General features: G+C 39.0%; 1 protein-coding gene and 1 long non-coding RNA gene across 3 annotated transcripts in view; one reads left to right on the forward strand and one right to left on the reverse strand.

Moving 5' to 3' along the window:
- The window catches only part of tenm4 (teneurin transmembrane protein 4), a 1,874,213-nt gene that overhangs the window by 1,513,880 nt on the left and 344,955 nt on the right, over window positions 1-15,378 (reverse strand). The gene's annotated exons all lie outside the window — the stretch shown is intronic.
- Window positions 12,385-15,378, forward strand: part of LOC107982694 (uncharacterized) — a 30,227-nt gene continuing 27,233 nt past the window's right edge. Inside the window, exons 1-2 of the long non-coding RNA XR_010004026.1 lie at window positions 12,385-12,540; window positions 12,757-12,860. This is a non-coding gene — a long non-coding RNA (uncharacterized LOC107982694). The remainder of the gene's footprint in view (window positions 12,541-12,756; window positions 12,861-15,378) is intronic.

Raw genomic sequence — 15,378 nt, forward strand, 5'->3', positions numbered from 1 at the left:
GCAGTTTACAACCCCTGTCGAAGCAAAACATCACCGCCCTTTGCGACCGATATTATGGTGCCATTTGTACCAGAATTTTCAATAGTTTTCTCCAGTTAGAGAATAAAGAAGACAAAAGGCAGGAGGCGACTGACAGAGAAATAAAAGTAGTCACAGAAGGACTGAGAATCAATAAATAGTTACCAAGAAAGAATTTTGGAAGGACCGAAATAATGAGAGCAATTAATGATGTCTCGGAAGACTATAAAAAGGTCAGCTAATTAAATTGTCTTCAGATGAACAGTAATGACTCCAAGGTGTTCAGCCTTTCAAGTGAAAGGAACAAATCTTGTGCCATTGTCACGAAAACAGTTGCTCAATGCCAAGGAGACTAAAATTATTTCCCCCAAGAATGTAAAAAGAAAGAACTCTTACAACTCAGCCTTATGCGGTGCACTTAATATTAAATCCCCTGACAATGAAAATCACCAGGGAAATGAACATTAATAATTTACTGAGCTCACCAGTGGTCTGTAATTTTGGACATATTTTATGAAGAATGTACTTCTGATTGTATAAAAATAATGTACTTCTAATTTGCATGGTGGCAATAGTGCTGCAGCTATGAATGCTTTCGTTTATGAGCCAAAGCCTCATGGCACTTTATTAGTAAAAATAAATTCCTGTACTTAATATTGAAAGAGAGTTAATGTGGTGTGGTAGTTTGGGTTAGAGTAGGACACTCAGAGATCAGAGTTCCAATGGCTGTTCAGCCATGGGAATTTATTGGGTGACCTTGGGCAAGTCACACTCTCTCAGCCTCTGAGGTAATAAAAGGAAATCTGCCTCTGAACCAAGAAAACCCCAGGATAGGTTCACCTAACAGTTTCCATAAATCACAAATAACCTTAGGGTACACAAAAAAAACATATTACTGAAGGTGAATGTCAACCCTCTTCTTTATTAATAAACCAGCTCTATGCCTTTGCCATCCTGAAATGTTGGAGGGTATGTCATTAACAGTAGAAATTCAATAGTGGTAAATTGAATAAGTAAGTAGGCATTTATAATATAGTCCTGGCACCCAAATGAAACTACCTGGAACAGCTGCCTTGTTCTTGTTCTTACAGGGTAGAGATTTCAGCTAGGACTGTGGATAAGGATATCCATGCCTGGTTAAAGTACTCTGGGTTGAAGACAAAGTACAGAGGTTTATTACAGTCTGGCCAAAAGGGATGCCAGGCCCAGCAAAGTGCTTCAAAATGTACAAGCACAAATTCATAGAAAAATACAAGATGGTTCTGACACCTCGCTCTGATTGGCTGAAAAGCAAGGCCAGCTAGGATCTTTGATCACTAATAGAAAGAGGGATTTCCAATGGTGGGAAGAAGAATGGCTGATGGTTGGTTAGTGTAAAGGTCCAGTCCATTGCAGAAATGCCCCCAGGAGGGTGCAAAGTCGGAGGAAATGATGACGAGGACATGCAGATGATTCCTTGCTTAACTTAAGTGCCCAGTTCCACAGAGACAAAGATGCAAGATTCAAAAGGCAAATTGTGATAAATCTAAATAACCAGAAGATTGGTTGCCTATTCAGAAGGCTAATGTATTCATATTTGTTTAGCTTTCTCTTCTATAAGAATTAAAAGCCTCGAGCCCTATGTAAAATATCTTATGCTCATCTTGGTGACAAAAGGGATCGTCCCATCTCACATACACTCACAAAGTTTGATTTTTTGTTGTTGTTTCAGATGGGATTTTAATGGGCTTCGTAAAGCCAAACACTCAGTACAGGAATTTCCTTATCCACTTCAAATACAATGTTCAAATGATTTATGCACGTTTCTTCCAGTAAAAAAGGACAATATAAACAAACATTTTCAAGAACCGCTCAAGGTTCAAATTTGAGTTCTGGGTTTACTTTACAGTAAAACAGCTTTTACTAGTGACCAATGTGAAATCATTTAACACTTTAGTAATACCAAGTAGGTTCAACTTTTGTCACCTTCCCTTGCAATACTAAAAAGTTAAAATTTAGTGCATCACACTATTTAAAAAAAAAACTGCTGAGCTTCCATCACTTTTAAGTTGTAAGACCCCATGTGTCAAGTTAAAAGAGAACCTTGGATTGAGAAAGGAAGATATTATCTGGTTTGGGAGATCTTTATTGAAAGGTTTTTAAATTTGATAGACTTTGGGTTACAGATATTGCTGAACCTCCAGTGGCTTTGACATTTCAAAACTTTGAAACCACAGAAAATGTTTAAAAACATAAAGAAAAAAATATTTTTTTTGCTTGAAATTTCCTTTTGTTTGGGGAAGAGGGTGCAGTGGCTTGACAACAGAATCCACTTTACTTAAAGATAAGCCTTAGTTAAATACATTCTGAAGATGATTTGTTAGTCAACTGCCTGCACCAGAGTCCAAGAGAGTAAAGGGAGTTTGTGCTTCTTTTAGGTTCTTCTGGGGTCAAATTAAACTCTTATCTTTCAGAACTAAGAAAACCGTTGGTTCCTCTTTTTTAAATAAGAGTTATACATAGACTTACATAGACCCATGGATAAGTTGATCAGGTTTTGGGGGTTGATATATTGACTAAAATTTCTAGACTTATATATGAATGTATCTGGATATTCAATTATCCATAGGTGATATCCATACATCTGTTTTATTCTCATAGTTGAAGATAACCTGGGCTATATATTCCAAAGCATGGTTTTGATCAATCATATTCAGCTGTTTGGGGCCCCCAGTGGTGCAGCGGATTAAACTGCTGAGCTACTGAACTTACTGACCAAAAGGTTGGCAGTTTGAATCCAGGGAGCTGGGTGAGCTCCCACTGTTAGCCCCAGGTTTTGCCAACCTACCAGTTCGAAAACATCAAATGTGAGTAGATCAATAGGTACCGCTCTGGTGGGAAGGTAATGGCACTTCATGCAGTCATGCTGGCCACATGACTTTGGAGGTGTCTACGGACAACGCTGGCTCTTTGGCTTAGAAATGGAAATGAGCACCAACCCCAAAGTCAGATACAACTAATGTCAGGAAAAACCTTTATTCTACCTTACTCAGCTGTAAACATAACCAGTAAAAACGTGGATGCACCAGTTGAATATATCTATTTTGCCTTGGTCTTTTATACAAGTACACAGTTAAGATTAAGGGAGGAAAACTTCACTTTTGAAATTCTTTGCTTGCTGGTATTTAAATTGTTCAGACTTTCAATCTCTCTGCACTTAATGGAGATCTTTGTCATCATGTGCTATTTGATAACTATAGCAATTGTACTCCAAGATAGCCAGGTGTCATTGTACAAAAGGACAGAAAATTAATACATGAGAGTTCATAAACACAGGTTCTGGAACATATGCATTAACTTTGTATTCTGGTTCAATAACTGTGGTGTATTTCTTCACAATACACATTGGTTTTTATCTCAGAAATGGGGTGTTTACAGGCCCAGAAGAAGAGTATTTCAAAACATTGGAACAGGGGGAGGATAAAAAAAAAAAGATCAATTACCATGAGTTTATTTTCCCATTTGGGAAATTTTTCCTTTTTAAAAAAAGATTGATTACATGTATATTAAAATTATACCAAGCATTCCTGTAAACAACATAGTACTCATGGACTTAATAAATTATGAGCCTCTTTGATAAAGATGTCATTTGCACAAAAAAACATTTGTCTTCGTGCACAATTAAAAATATTATTTGCATAAAAAACAAAAGCATTGGCTGGTTCAATATTTATGAGATCATAAGTTTGGGGATTGCCATTTACAATAATTAATGACTAACATGATCCCCTAAAACCTGTATCTTAAGGCAGGCAGTACGCACAACCAAAGCCTTTGTGAGGTGCTGCACATTAGGGTACAGGTAAATGTTGACTGAAGCACTCTTCCAGTAATGGGGCACATTAAAAAAGGCCTCTCAAGTAGAGTTATGTATTTGGAGTAAAACTTGATACATTTCATGTCCCTGCTTTCAGTGGGTATCCCAATCCGTTTTTTGGGAGCCTCCCAAAATCAGGAAGACAGATATCTGTTTTCGATCTGGGGTCTCGAAAGATCAGTTTTCTATCGACCCATTATGGGAGGGGAGCTTCCTAGACTCCCCTTCCCGCACATGTTAAGGAGACTTCTTGTTTCATGCTCTCGAAGTACCAAAGTAAACTAAGGAATCTGGAGAAACAAATTCTGTGCACAACTCTACTCTCAAATTGTCCAGTGTCAAGGATGATTGGGACAAGAGACTGTGGCAGGACCACAAGGCTGTCTTTAGATACCTGTCTCAATATGACTCAGGAGAAATATTGAGAAATATTTAGGTAGTGCCTAAACCAAAGGGTTTTTAGAGGGCCGCAAACTGAAAATTATGGTTGAAATACTGTTTTTGTCCTGAGTCATATTGAGACAGGTATCTAAAGATAGGTAAAAGGAAAAATGAAAATTTCTCATCTACACAAAAAGCAATGGCTGAGATCCTGCACCAGCTACAAGAATGCAATTCAACTGTCATAGCTACTTCTGTCAATGCTACCCCCACCAACCCAGGTGAAATATGAGAAACCATTTTTTTTGTGTCAGGAATGACTTGAGAAACTGCAAGTTGCATCTGGTGTGAGAGAATTGGCCGTCTGCAAGGACGTTGCCCAGGGGACGCCCAGATGTTTTGATGTTTTTACCATCCTTGTGGGAGGCTTCTCTCATGTCCCTGAATGGAGCTGGAGCTGATAGAGAGAGCTCATTACCCCGGGCTGGATTCAAACCTGGCAGCCTTCAGGTCAGCAACCCAACCTTCAAGTCACAAGGCTTTAACCCACTACACCATCAGGGGCTCCTAGAGAAACCATTGAAAAATGTGTACAATCTTTCAACCAACAAGGAGAAAACTTAAAATTATTTCATCTTTGTAAATGTGTGTGTGTATCAATATGTCCTCAAGAAGATGGTCAACTTATGGAACCCCACCAGGCAAACTACTTCAGAGTAGCCAGCTCCAGAGGTCCCTCAGATACAGCATAAGTCCACAACTATCAGTCCAAAACTACTTCAAAGCCCTTTTGGAGTTTACATGACCAGTCAAATCAAAAGAGCATCAGCACCAGTAGCATGTCTCAGTGGGGGGCTGCCCTCATTGCTGCTGTTTTGCCAGCTAGAAACAATTCCAAGCCATTTCCCAAAAGATCCTTGTTGTCAATATCACTACAGGGATGTTGCTAGCAAGACTCTGGCCAAGACCTTTTTTTCTGGCCAGGAAACAGCATTAGGTTTATTTGATGTTTGGACACTGGATCATCCCAGTTCCAGCCCAAAACAGCTGTCCACACATCAAGGAACACACCGGAGTTTCCTGAATGCCCTGGAAGAAGCAATGGCTCTTCTTGTGCTGGATTAACAGCTGGAAGCAGCAGTTCTTTCAGTGGAACCAGCTGTACTTTGTGTGGCTGTACTTTATTTGGCTTGTGTAGATGTGGGGTGGGTCTACTTTTTCAGATGTATAGCTATATCTTTGAATAGGATCCCAGACTGTGCATGTGTTTGTGTATGTGTATCATTCATATTCCATCTTCTCATATATGAGCTATGGGCTCAAATCTCCCTTCTGAGGTGGGAAAATTTGCCCATTTGCTTTTTCCCACCTTTGATTTCCATTTTTTATAAGTCAAAATTATGACAAGATTGTTTCAGTTCAATATATTATGAAATTTTCCAGTTTAGCAAAGTTCTTATCCAGAAATGCAACTGAACATTTGTTTTCAAAGACGTACCAACTAGTATTAACCTGAAGACTCCAAGTAAACACTTTTTATGGCAAGTGATAGGCAAGCTGTCTTTCACGAAATAAAACTCCAAGTGGAGTTTATGGAAGCCATTCTGCATTTTGATGACCCAGCAATGGCCTTTTTGACAGCCTCTTTTATTTTGAAAATGGGCTGGGAATTTTCTTTTCATAATTAGGGATCCAGGCACTTAAGCAGAAGATGATATATTTTCACTTCTCAAGATAAGTAGCCTTGAGGCGCAATTGTGGCTTCTCCGCTAATTAGCTTGTACTCACGGTATATGTTTTTTTCTAGGTGCTAAATGCTTCGTACCAGGTTTATTTTTGGCAGCCCATTAATACCTGACACAGGTTTACCCACACATTGTGTACCCAATGCAAAGTGAGAAATAGCTGTAGAGTGGCTTATTTATTCTGAGATGCCACATTATGCTTTCATTTCAACAGGCCAGTCTATATATGAATGGAAATAAATTATGCCTTTACAATTGTCAGCATCTAGCTGCTACACAAGCAAAGTGCAGACGTGGGCAACTACAGAAGGAATGGGGACTATTTCCCCACCCGAACTGTCTCCCACCCCAAGCAGACCAGCCCATCATCGTTTGACATGTCAAAAGTGATATCATGTCATGTCTGCCTTTATTTTGGTCTATTTGTTTTTGGAGAGTGGAACAAGAAAACCATTGTATTTGCAGCTGGTTTTGTGAGCTTTGGGTGTAAAACGTCACTTAAAATTGGTACAAACTATTGGGGGCCTATTCGTCACACTCTTTCCACTCCTTTCCATAGCCAAAGATAACGTCAATAAAAGTTTACATTATAAATAAATGTATATACAACAAGCCAGCATGTTGTGCAAGTGACAGAGTTCAGGGCCCTTTATGTAATCGGATTTTCATCTAATCTGAAACTCTGTTTTTCTACCCTGAAATCACCCATGTCTTGAACCTATGAATTTCACTAAAAGATAAAGAAAATGCTAGACCTCCAGCATGATTCCATGGTTAATTTTTTGCAAAACGTCTGGTGGAAGTTGATCATTAAATGATGCCGGATATCTGGGGAGAACACGTTCCCAGACATTGCTAGATTCTCCAGAGTGATTCTATGATATTCAAGGCTCTTTGCATATAAATGAACCATGTTCAATGACCTTACATAATATATGTGACTACTTTATTATGCTATAGAGATAGCCATGACACCACAAAGTGGATCTTCTGTTACTACACCATGGTGGATAATAAAGAGCTGCAGGATTGTATGTAGAACTTGAGGGTTGCCTTAGATTTGCCATAAGTTGAAAATGCCTTGAAGACACACACCAAAAACAATGGTATAAAAAGAGAATCTGACTAAACATAAATCAAAAATAAGTTTGACTATATTGCAGCAAAGAATGTAACAGTGATCCAAGACATCATTTATAGTTTGGGATATCGACCTGTGACACCATTCCTTTGCACTCAAATTCAATACTCTTATTTCTAATGGAGATGAGGCATGGAAGTTCAATGGGTGGGTTAGCACAGTCACCATCTCAATCTGATTTGCCTCAGATTGAAGAAGATAAAATAAGTTAAGCCCTAACACTCAGCCCTTTGGGAAGATTTTTTTAATGAATTAATAAATTGGGTATGTTATAGACCGGAGGAAATGTGGGAGCTGAAGTCCAAAACACCTGTTATAGACCCCCAAGGACAATCCTATTGACCAATGGATCATGTTGATTTCCATGACAATTCTTTAATTCCTCTTCACACTAACAGCCAATGTTGACATGATGAAAGATAAGCTAATGCATTTCCCCAGCAAAGTAATGACAACCACAGTGATAGGGGGCTATGTCATTTAAATGAAATGAGTGTGGTTTCCAGTAACATATTCTTCTGGAAAATGAGTGAAACAATTTCCAATTCTGAACAACTTGATTCAGTCAACATAGGAAACTCACAGTGATCCTGTTATTAATATTTTTATTTAAATTATATTACTATAGTAATGAAATGCAGCCAGTTCTTTATTTCCTTGAGTTTTTAGAGCAAGCCACTAAGGTTGCAGGATGGAAAAGGAGGCCCTGAATCATGTGTTCTTGCCACTGATGGAGCTTGTAAGTTTAAATCCCAAGATATGCTATGAAAATAAACTCCTGTACAGTCAGCCCTCCATGTTCTTTGGAGTTAGGATTGTAGGATCTCTGTTAAAGAGGAAAAAATGAATTTAAAAAACACTATTTTTTTAATCTGAGAGAAGACTTTTTGAAGCATCTCTAAATCATCCAGTGCAATTCTATGGTGAACCTCTGTCAGAAATTGGTCATATAGTCATGCCAAACAACCAAGAGATTATTAAACATCATCAAATAATCAAATCCATAAAAGTTAAACCTATGAATGTGAAGCACCGACTGTATTTTTTTTTTGTCCTCCTGAATTACACTGAATTAACAACCTGGCTTGAACTATAAATTGCATAAAGCATTAGGCTGTCCTAATTAGGCTAGAAAGAAATTGGCATTGTGTTCAGGAAAAGGAATTCCTGAAAAGTATGGTGACAAAGTTTGGTATTAAACTTTGACCTGCTCCAGTGCTGTACAATTCATGTACATCATCTACACCAGGAGTGTCCAAACTTTTTAAACCAAGGGCCAGTTCATGGTCCCTTGGACTGTTGGGGATGGGGAGACTATAGTTTGGAGAGAAAAAAACATAAACACACTCCTATGCACACTGCATATGTTTTATTTGTAGTGCATTTGTAGCAGTGAGGGCGGCAGCAGCAGTAAGTGCCTCGGGCAAGAAGGGCAATTGGGGAGCTTTCCTTTGCAAAGAAATAAATAAAAAGTTGTGTGTGTGGGGGAGAGAGAGAGAGAGAGAGAGACGGCACCACTGAGACAGGATACCTGAGGTTGGATCTATTCTAGGAGAAGACAAAGCTTAATTGGGGTGAAGAAATGCAAGAGGCCACCATCTCTCTCTCTCTTTCTCTCCTCCTGAGGAGCCCACCTTTTCTGGTGTCCTGATCCCCAAAAAGGAAGAAAGGAAAGAATGAAGAGAGGAAGGGATGGATGGAGGGAAGAAGCAAGGGAGGGAAGAGGCCTGAAGAGAGAGGGGCGGTGGAAATTTGAATAGGGACTGCATTTGACCCCTGGGTCAGGCTTTGGACATGCCTAACGGTAAAGGTAAAGGTTTCCCTGACGTTAAGTCCAGTCGTGATCAACTCTGGAGATTGGTGTTCATCTCCATTTCTAAGCCGAAGAGCCGGCGTTGTCCATAGACACCTCCAAGGTCATGTGGCCGGCATGGCTGCCTGGAGCGCCGTTACCTTCCCGCCGGAGCAGTACCTATTGATCTACTCACATTGGCATGTTTTCAAACTGCTAGGTTGGCAGGAGCTGGGGCTAACAGCAGGCGCTCATTCCGCTCCTGGGATTTGAACCTGGGACCTTTCAGTCTGTAAGTTCAGCAGCTCAGCGCTTTAACACACTGTGCCACCAGGGGCCCTTTGGACATGCCTGCTCTAGTCTAAATTCACACAACCCAGCAGACATGTGTTCTGGCTTCCCAGCTACTTCAATTCATTCTATTCTTTTTCCCTATTCTATTCTTTTTTCCCCAGCTAGTGCAAACTGAAGTCCAGGGACAGAGCAAAAGGACCATGCAGAACTTTATTGTTCTATGTGAGTTGGCATTCAAAGAATAGACTCATAGAGTTGTAAGAGATTACAAGGGCAATTCAGCCCACCTCCCTATCATGCTGAAATACACAGTCAACACAAGTGATGGAAATTCAGCCTCTGTTTAAAACTGTCCAGCAAAGGAAACTCTACCACACTCTACAGCAGTGTATTCCACTGCCAAACTACTCTTATCATCAAGACATTCTTCCTAATGTGTAGGTGGAATCTCTTTTCTTGTAGTTTGAATCCATTCCTCAACATCTTAGTCTCTGAAACAGTAGAAAAAAAGCTTGCTCCCTTCTTAATATGACATCCTTTCAAATATTTAAGCATACTACTATGCCTATTTTTAGCTTCCTCTTTTCCATTTCTCCAGGCTAAACATACCCAGTTCCCTTCACCACTCTTCACAGGATATGATTTCCAGATCATTGACTATTTTGGTTGCCTTTCTCTGGACACATTCCAGCTTGTTAATATCCCTCTTGAATTGTGGCATGCAAAACAGCATTCCAGGTGAGGTTGTAAGTGCTTTCATTTCATTTTGTAAGTGCTACAGTACTTTTGGAAATTATGCACAAAACTATATATACATTTGTTCTTATTTATAAAAATAAATAATCATGAACCTAGCATAGGAACAGATCTGGAGGTAGGTAAAGGAGAAAATATATAGAAGTGATCTTGATATATCATTGTGCTATGAAGTTTCTTGTTTAAGAATTTTCTTAGTCCAAATACTTATATTGTGCTATTTTTTTAATGTATTTTTTGTTCAAATACTTTGATAAATGTCATGTAGAAATTGGAGTGAACATGTTTTCAGCAGCTCCACAGACAAGAGCACAGGCCAATGGCTTCAAATTAAAACATTGAGAAGAACTCCTTGTGCCTGTTTACATGGAGAAAATAAATTATTGTCACCTCCTACTGACCACTATCATGACACATGACATTCATGGTGATTTTCCATTCCAACTGGTTCATTCGCCCTTACAGTGCTTTAAAACAAATTGCCTTGTTTTCCCCATTCTGGCTGAAGATCCCCATAAATTCCAGGATTTTTCTTTCTCTGGTGGCCATCTCCAAGAGGGAGTTTCACATTGGAGCTGGGGGAGGACTGAAGAATGGCCTGAACTGGTTGATAGGAGGTAACCAGGTCACATGATCATTCCTACCAAAAAGTGGGTTCAATCATGACTGAAGTTTCAAATATAGTTTTGCTAAAAAAAAAAAAAAGGAATGATTAAAAAAAGTTGTTACTGTATGTCTAGTTACACTGCAAATGGGATAGTTTTCGAAAGCAAGTTCACTCATGTATGGCCATTTGAGATGAATTCAATGTACATGCTGCATGTGGTAACTAGGGAAACATGGGATCTATGCAGATTGGGAATATACAGGTCAATGCTTTTCTACTCCAGATTATAGGGGTTTTGACAAGAGAACAGACTGTATCAGGGGGTGGTGGATTCCTGCATGGCTTTGAAGACCTGTCCAGAAGTTGCGGGGTCAGCAAGGGAATCCGTGGGGCAGTGGGGTAGTGAAGGAAACCGCCAGGCAGCACCCTGCATTGCCCCCTTACCATCCCATGGAGTTTCCTGTCTACCCACAGCTTTGTTCTGTGTGGTCCCCGGCTTAGTCTAGCAATACACTGCTGAGATGCAGCCAGGACAGAGTCGGGATGGAGCCCTGCTGAAAGTAGCCCTGTGTAATATGATGAGCTCAGACAGACTCCATCCTGGCTGATTCTTGACAGCATCCTAGGAAGGGAAAAAAGTCCTGTCTGATGATGTCCCAAGAGATGTTAGATGGCAATTATTTGGGAGTGCGTGGGATTGGACTCAGTGGTTCTATTGTGTTTTAGCGTATTGTTATTGCTTGTGGTTTATACTGTTTTAATTCTTTTAATTTGCCTTTGTTTTGTATTGTTATATTGTGTGTTGAGGCCTTGGCCTTTGTAAGCCGCATCGAGCCCTTCGGGAGATGCTAGCAGGGTACAAATAAAGTTTAATAATAATAATAATAATAATAATAATAATAATAATAAAGTCCCTCCAGACTCTATGATTTTAGCTTATGTTCTATAAGCAACTTTTGGATGCTGTTAGATTGCAAATAATACTTGGCACTAGAGTCAAACTACATATTTTATCTTATCAATATTCAAGTTGTGCACCTCTGTTCTAATGGAGAACTATAGCTGTATTAAATTCAGACCTTTTCAGAGTCATTAGTACTGTAGAAGACATCAGAGAAAACGCAGCAAAATCACTCATTGTGTGATCCACCTTGTGGTGGCTCCAACAAGGACAAAGCACTAAACATATTCCCAATGCTAACATGCCATTTTTGTTCCACTCGAGTATGTCACCAAAGTCAGCTCTAACAGGAGGTGATAAGGAAGCCAAAGTACTGAAATATGAAAATTGCCATATTAGCATTTATCCAGATTCCTCAGCTGTGCCTATCAAGGCAAGAGCGTGTTTTAATCACATCAAGTAGATGCTTCGTGCTTCCAGAGTTCGTTACAAGATAGAGAGGAGGGAGCCAAATGCCCCCTCCCATTCTCCCAGTCAAAATTAATGGCTCAACCAAAGAATTAGATTAGCTGAAGCAAGCAGCCTTTGAAGATCTCCAAAAAGACCTACTCGACATTTTCAAGTTGTCACCCCATGAAATAGAAACTTAAAAGCTAAATCCCCAGTGAGCTGCTACTCTTGTCTGAATTACTCAATCTTTGCTTTAACCTCCTTAATGCTTGCTATGCATGGTTGAAAAATCTCAAGCATCCCCATCAGAAAATCCACCCCCACTCCAGCATCTTGGGGAAAACGTTGGTTTAGTTCAAGAGCCTTTCAGTGTTTGCTTATTTCCATTCGCTCTCTAGGGTTAACTTTGTGAATGATGAAATGCATCCCAGTGGTTATGCAAGAGCTACGTTATATGAAATGAATTATGCGTATGCGTCTTATCTTCAAAGGTGGCTCTAACAGTGGATTTTGCTCTGCATTTTATATTGCATAAGCTGGCAGTGGTTTAACTCCTTTCTGATTCCCAGGGACATATGTTTCATTAATGCCTGATCCTGGTAAGACATAACTGTCATCAAGGTTTGGTTTGGTTATTCCTCAATATTTCTTCTTATTGCAGTGTCTTTGGTGATAGTCTATTACACATTCATTTGTCTCTTCCAAAGCAAATGTGTGGCTCTTCAACAGCAAATGTGAATACCTCAAAATTTGACAGGTGGAAAATCCTCAACCAGCTCAGCTTCATGGAATTCTTTTTCTCCCATTCATGACAGAGCGACCTGGTTCAGCATATATTTTGCCAAACTGCTCCATCCCTTCGATAGATGCAACCGTTTCCCTGTGTCCTGGATCATCCTTGAGATTTGTCATCACAAAGGTATGAATGAAGGGTTGTGGGTTGTGGAGGTTAAATGCAGCAAGAGATGAGTGGAGAGGAAATAATAGTGAATTGGAAGGCTTTGTTGTTTCAAAGAGAAAGGGACGGGTAAGAGAAATCGAAAAGCAATTATTGCCATATAGGGTAGGAAGTAATGGGTGGTAAAGAAAGAGCTGTAGGACAGCACTAAAAAGAAGGAAGAGGGACTAGAAAGTGCCATAACTCAGTGTTGGAGCATCCGCTATGCAGGAAGAAGCCACTGTTTGAATCACCAGCATCTCCATTTAGGCCTGGAAATTTCTTGTCTTGAATTCCTTGAGAGCCACTGCTCATCAGAAATCATAATACATAGAGACAAAGAGTTTGACCCTGCATGCAGCTGTTTCTTTGCATGAACTTGGACTCTAAGATTAAAATAGTTGAAGTAAGTTTGCAACACACTACGTAGATCAAAAGCAACATTGCTCTTGCAAATTAAAATGTGGACCACACATAGGTCTACTGTGGAAGCAGGGCCATTGCGTGAATAACTTTGTCCGTAGATCAAAAAGTGGCCATCAGTGGCCTTTTCGTTGAGTCCAAATGCTCATGCAGTCTATGATAAGAAATAGTAAGTGAACACCAAATTGAGGTCATGGATGGAGGTAGGGGAGACACAGAATATCTTGGTAACCTTGGTTACATGGGTTTCATCTAGTCTGATAACCCAGCAGGTCATATGCATGAATGTCAATTTCAAACAGATGCTTCTAGCAAAGTAAAACATAAAAATTGGTTTTATACTAGAGTTGGTCTGTAAATAATTTTATGGCAAGGCCCCTCAGAGTCAAGATTTTCCAGCATAAAATTTGATATTTGACTTCCCTACTCTGATATTTGAGTTCAGCATTTGTTCAATATTGTTTCATGAAAGATGGTGCTTAGAAACTCTCTTCAATGAAGAGAAAGCTATTAAAATGAATTTCATATCCAAGAGAGGAAAAGATGAAGTCTGTGTATGCAAGTCTACATTAGCAAGGAGAAAAAGAGGAAAGAGTAATTGGCAGAGGATAAGTCAAGTTGGATAATATCTGTCTATGGATAGGGAAAGAGCAGCATAGATTATGCAAAAAGGAAATGCATCAAGGAATTATCTAGCTCTTGTTCTATTGCCTCCTGGAGGAATATAGTCACTTGTACAAATGTGGTTGCACCTTTCATCATTCTCAAAATATTTGACATGGAAATTATCTAGTATTTGTCATTCATCATTGCTAGAGATGTGGAAAATATTTGCAAATATTCCAACGATGGTCAGGAAATAAGGTTTTTGAAGGTTGAGAAAGCTTGACAAGAAAAACCCTGGACAGATTGGAATGTTTGCAGTTCTGGACTCCTTTTGCACAAAATTTGCCCATTGATCTTTTGCATGAAAACAACTGTTCTTTTGCACAGAACTGCACAAAATGTAGACATGGTTGATCTGGGCTAAAATTAGTACCTTCTGTGCAGAAAATCCTGTTTTCTGTGCAAATCAACCATATGCAAATTTGCACAGAATGATTCCTGAATTGTAAATTGATTCAAACCTTTTTGGAGACATTTACACAGTAGGAGGAAAATTGCAAAAATTACCCCTTCAGGAAAAAATTAGATAGTTGGCATGCAGTAATATTTAATAGAATGTAAAACCCCAAGCATTCAGAAACAAGTAAATAAGTATTCTATCCAATACAAACTTATTTAGTACCAAAACCTGGATGTGCTTTCATATGCACCTATTCTCTTTCAGTAATATCTAAAAATCTAAAGAATGTAGCATTATATTAAATATATATTAATTTTGGCAGAATCCCTTGGAAAGTTAGTATAAGCACTGGAGCAATAAAAGAATGGCAAATTCAGTTCAGTGGTGTTTACTTTTAGAGGCTCTGGAGTGTGGCAGTGGTAGTTGCCATGTTTGTGACAAGTGATGAATACTAAATCAAAGAAACTGTGATTATGAATCTTGCATATGCAGAACTAGGCATCAGTTAGTGCTCCTCTTTCTATTACAGACAGGCAAATGTTTTGAGAAGAGACCTAACATTTGTTTAATTATACCCATCAGGATTTTGAAACAGAATATTAGAAAATAACATTCTCTCCCTTCTCTCTTGCCCAGGGATGGAGATACTGAATTATTAATAATACAAATGACTCCCTTAACTGTTGTTTTATTTCATCATTTTTTTGTATAATTATCCAATTTCTTCCAGGGCACTGTGAGGGTCTCCTCTTTAAATCTTCAGCTTCACAATATTCTAAGTAAACATAGAATTATAAATGTTACCACTCTGAATACAAATTGCAGGCACAATTTAGTCTCCCTCTCCCATTGGCCAAAAATAAATACAAATAAAATGTCTGAATGTGATTTTTTTTTTTGGTAATTCTTGGAGGAAAGGTAATGTTGTAATGAGAAGTCAATGCACCAATGTTTCATTCCAAAAATAATAAATTACACTCTATGGTATATTATACATAGTTGTAAAATATA

This window comes from Anolis carolinensis, chromosome 3 (genome assembly GCF_035594765.1).
Source record: "Anolis carolinensis isolate JA03-04 chromosome 3, rAnoCar3.1.pri, whole genome shotgun sequence".
Lineage (NCBI taxonomy): Eukaryota > Metazoa > Chordata > Lepidosauria > Squamata > Dactyloidae > Anolis > Anolis carolinensis.